This window comes from Macrobrachium nipponense, chromosome 36 (assembly GCF_015104395.2).
Source record: "Macrobrachium nipponense isolate FS-2020 chromosome 36, ASM1510439v2, whole genome shotgun sequence".
Lineage (NCBI taxonomy): Eukaryota > Metazoa > Arthropoda > Malacostraca > Decapoda > Palaemonidae > Macrobrachium > Macrobrachium nipponense.
In genome coordinates, this window is record NC_087220.1 from 56,269,154 (window position 1) to 56,274,356 (window position 5,203).

At 34.6% G+C, this 5,203-nt stretch overlaps 1 long non-coding RNA gene across 3 annotated transcripts in view; it reads left to right on the forward strand.

The window, feature by feature from the left end:
- LOC135203690 (uncharacterized) overlaps positions 1-5,203 on the forward strand; it is a 336,388-nt gene that overhangs the window by 277,992 nt on the left and 53,193 nt on the right. The gene's annotated exons all lie outside the window — the stretch shown is intronic.

A 5,203-nucleotide genomic window follows, 5' to 3' on the forward strand; every position in this document is an offset into this window, starting at 1 on the left:
CATTTCTTAGGATTAAAAGAAAATAAAAAAAGTGAATTTAAATTTTATGATTAATATTGTTCGAATTGTGATTTTTTAATAAAATATATTTGTAATGATATAAAGAAGAGTAATTTGATCCATTGGGTACTTAGTTTGGATGGAAAGTTAATATTTTTTGTAAAAAAATTCACTAATTTTGATAATTAATAAGAACAATAATTTTACGTTTGGATTAAGAATTTGCTCTCAATAGAATAATCGTATTATTAAAGCTATTTTTACTAATTAAAAATGGAAAAAAATTGAATTTTAGTTTCAGGATAATTAAGGAATTGCTCTAGCTGGAATAGCCTTATTTTTGTTTTAAATCAGTAATTTTACAGGTTTCTGAGTTAAAACGTTAAATGAATTTAAATTCGCTGCAAAAAGAATACTTTGAAATTTCAATTTAATGTACATTTAAAAAAAAATTGATTGAAATTTGAATTTTGTTACTTCTTTCAATGAGTAGAATATAATTGTATAAAAATAAGGTATCATGCATTTTTTTATTGTAAAATTAAGTAATATTAAGGTTCTGAGTTAAAACAAAAACGTTAAATTGAATTTACAATTCGGCAAAATTTGCATTAAAAGAATAACTTTTTGAAATTTCAATTTTAATTGTACATTTTAAACAAAATACTTGATTAAAATTCGAATTTTGTTACTTCTTTCACTGAGAAGAATATAATTGTATAAAAATAAGGTATCATGCATTTTTTTATTGTAAAATTAATGTCAGTATTCTTTCAAAACTGCATTATGTTGTTTATGGTAAATAGATCCAGTTATTAAATATTCATACTGTCTCAGATAACTCTGTTTTAATAATGAAAATTTTAATTAGGGTTCCGTGAGATTTTAAGCATCCACATATAAATACTCGAAGGTGTAATTAAGATTCAACACCCTCGCTTTGTTGTTTATGATATTTGTAAGTACTAATAAAAAATGGTTCGAGTTTAAATGCTTTTTTTTGCGTGTTTTTTAAATGGGGCATCCTTTAACTTTGAAGAAATTTCATATCTCGCATTGATGCTCTTTTTTTATGCATAAAACAGGATGTCCCTTCATTAATCTTTTTTTTTTTTTGTAGCTTTTCCAAACATACCTAGTGTTTTTAAAACATCTGCTGTTTTGAAAAGCCACGTCTAACCCTTTAAATGGAAGAACCTGTCGTATAAACGTTATTTCTGCAATTTTTTGTTGTTGTCAATCTTTAACTCTTTAGTATTTCTGTTAGTACTTATTCCATGGTTTTCATAAACCCTAAAGCCATGCGAAGAAATGCCTTTTATGAAGAGATAAAGGTAAAATCATGCAATTCAAGATATGGTTAAAAAAAAGAAGAAAAACTTACCTTGTTTGATTTCTGTTCATAGTGTAGATGGCCTAGATGGTAATGGTGGGGCTGTCTGCAAGAGAATGTTTATATTTGATCTCCTGTGTATTCAGATATGCCCGTAGGGAGCATAGTGCCCTCGGTGCACCTCACGCGTTCCTTAAGGCTCTTGGCATAGGTACCCTCCCTTCTTGCCCCTGGCTGCAACCCCTTTCTTTCCCTTTACTGTATCTCCGTTCTCATTCTCTTTCTTTCATCATACTTTCGTGAGAGTCGCTTCACTGCGCAGCTGCTTTGAGGTTTTCCTCCTGTTGTACCTTTCAAACCTTTATTTTTCCTTGCAGTGCTGAATGACCTCATTGGCCCCAGTTCTTGGCCTCAGTTTATATTCCATTCCATTCCATTCAGATATGCAATATAGATATTAGTTCAATTGTAAGACAAATCCATATAAACCAATTGCAAGGCTATTTGTCACGCATTCCTAAATGCATCTGGTCATTCGAGTCCTGTTAAATCTGTTCATGGACGTTTGTTTTCAAGGTCGCCTCGCAAGATAGAGGAATTCTGCAGCTAGTAATTCAGGCTTGTTCCAATTACTTTGAATAATGAACTTGTGTCAGGCTGGCAACCTTGTTAGCATGACTGCCATGCTTATAAAGCATTTTTAAGTGAATTCCACGTACGTTCATTGTTCTAAATGATCGGTTTCAAGACCAGAAGGTATATGCTCGTGAAACTGCAAATGAACTCTTAAGGAATCTAGAATGCTAGGGTAAGACGTTGCCATGTGATATATTGACAGTTGGAATGCTAGCTCACTATTCGCTGATTTCAGTGCTCCAGTGCTTGTGCGCTTAACTGAGCATTTTGCTCGTGAGAATTATGTTAATTCGAGGAAGTGTCGGTAAAAGCTTGGAACTTTTGGGGATGTATGACATATTAAGAAGAGGGGTTAAGTGCTGTATTTAAATCGTAATTCTTTGGTTTACTAACTTCCTCCATGATGCTTCTAGGTTGGAAGGTGAACTGTCAAAATACACTCAAGTTTAGATTACTCGTTGTGTCTGTGTGTAGGTATTTATATAGTATACACGTGCATCGATGCGTATTTACGTTTCATTAGGTTATGTTGTTTATTTTTTATATTGAAATTATCGTCTTGTCTATTATAGTCATCTCTCTCTCTCTCTCTCTCTCTCTCTCTCTCTCTCTCTCTCTCTCTCTCTCTCTCTCTCTCTCACACACACACACATCAGTTACATAGAAGTATAAAGCCAACAGTAAGAAAAAGTTATTGGCCAGAATGTATTTCATAAAGTTATAATAAATGGAAATAAATGAACAATACCAGTGTGCCCTTGTATTTACATAGCAGATCTATATTGTATACTACTTTTGAGATGCATTAAGGTTTATGCATGTATATTGTATATATTTGGTGATGGTTTTTTTTGTATCTATACGTAATTTTTTCTTTGTTTATAATTTTTTTTTTTATCATTTTTCATCATTCGGACATTTTAATCTGCTCTGGAGAATCTTACAAGGTATTTTGCTGTATAATAATAATAATAATAATAATAATAATAATAATAATAATAATAATAATAATAATAATAATATTAAAGCTAAAATTCTTCCTTATGAGGAAACTGATGTCCTATGCCATATGCGAACATGATTTACATTCGGGTGCATTAATTGCATAAAACTAGACGTGAATAAGTCTTGAACATTTCAAGTGGCAATTAAAATTAATTTTGCCTTTGTCGAACTCGAGGTTCTAAATTTGACCTATTTGCATTATATAATTCACATTTTAATGAAGTTCGTAAACGTATTGATCAAATATCATGCGAGAATTAAACAAGGCAATCGACTGATTTAGAGATGATATTCATTCTGAAATTATCACTTGATATAATTGAGAGGAAGTGTTATATAGAATCTCATTTTTGTGAAAGAAATGTAAAAAAGTTTTTTTTTTTTCTTAAAAGCTCTCGTGTTGTTAATGGAATGACGTCATCACGAGTGGACTGTTGCCAAGGGGAGGGTTGTTAAATCAAATCGGGTATTAACCTACCGCTGGGGTGTGAGTGATGTAAGGGGGTGGGGGGGGGGGGGAGGGAAGGGGGGTTCAAGTAAGTGACTCGTGTGAATTTGGGGGTTTGTTGGGAGATGTTTCAAGGGATAGAAAGTTTGTTTGTGGTTGGGGAGGGGGTCTGTTTGCCTCATGGTAGGCTGTTCATCATTCTCTGAACGAGTTTGTGGGGGAGGGAGGGTATAGGGTTTCATGGTGGTGGGGAGAGGGGTGGGAGGGAGATGTACCCCTGCCCTTCAAGGTGGGAGTCTAAAGGGAGTGTTGTCCGTAGTGACCGGAAGCATACTATCACTTCAATTATCTCTTAGCAACTATTGATTTATCTGGCGTCCCTCCTCCCCCCCCCAAACCTACCCCTCCCCTCTCCTCCGTACCATTCTTTGCATTTCGTGAGCATACTCATTTGAGTGCCCCCCCTCCCCCCTCCCCCCCCCCCCCCCCCTTCCAGGTCTCTCATGCTTAGTTGTCCGAGAATTATTGTGCAGTGAATCATGGCCAGTAGAAAAATCTGGTCAGGTCAGGTTAATGTCTCCGGTTTTATTGGGTTTCAGGAACGTAAAGTATATACACACACACACACACACACACACTACCATATATATATATATATATATAATATATATATATATATATATATATGTATATATATATAATATGTATATATATATATATATATATAATATATATATATATAATATATTTTAATTGCTTAACGGTTATAGTTATAATTTCATGGTTATAAAGTGATACCTTTTTTAGACTTTGAGATTAAATTCGAAATTACTTTGCATATGTATTCCCATACATCGTTTATGGTGAGGGATCCCTTATTCTACATCTTATTTGTTCCTTTTCTCAGTGTCCTCTTATTTTTTTCGATAATTGCCTTCATTATCACCGATTATTCTTCATTTATTCATTTCCTATTATCGTGTTTCTTATCTCAAATCATTGTACTTTATTTTCCCATCTGCATATCTTATTGGTCGCGTAAACCTTCAATCTGGCACGATCACGTGTCCCCACACACCCCCCCCCCATCATTCTCCCCCCATTCCTCCCTCCCCATCATAATTCATGCCTTTTAATAGTCTATAACTGAATTCACTTAAGGTAGATTCTCGGATGAGCCTTATTCTTACGAGACGTTTGTTTGGTGGCCGCTGATTGGCTGGTACCGGGAGGTAGGCAGCTCCCAGCCAATCAGCGGCCGCCAAACTAAACGTCTCGTAGGCATAGGGATCATCCAAGAATCTACCTTAAGTGAACCAGTTATAGATAACCGGCCGTATATCGATCTATATGGCAAGGTCGTGCATGCATAACTCTGCTTGCATCCAAGTTCGAGGTTTTAATAGAAGGTAAACCATTTCTTTTTGAGTATAGTATATTACCATATATTGTGCGTGAAGTTACGCTCAAATTAACTTCTGATGAGAGAGAGAGAGAGAGAGAGAAAATGCACTTTATAGCATAAAATTGATCAGTCATTGACACAATAAGTGTAGGTGTCTCAGGATAGAAGCTGTTGAATTCTTCCATTGAAGCAATCTTCTGTTAAAATGGCAACCAAATGCCCTATTGTAGTCAAGGCCAGAAAGGAGACTATGCAGCAATTGTAAAAATGAGAAAAAAAAAATTATTTTGGCGTTACACTAGAAGGAAGAGACGAAAATCTATTTACGAAGGTCGCAAACTTAATGCCATTTTAGTCATGTTGATGCTGCTTCCGC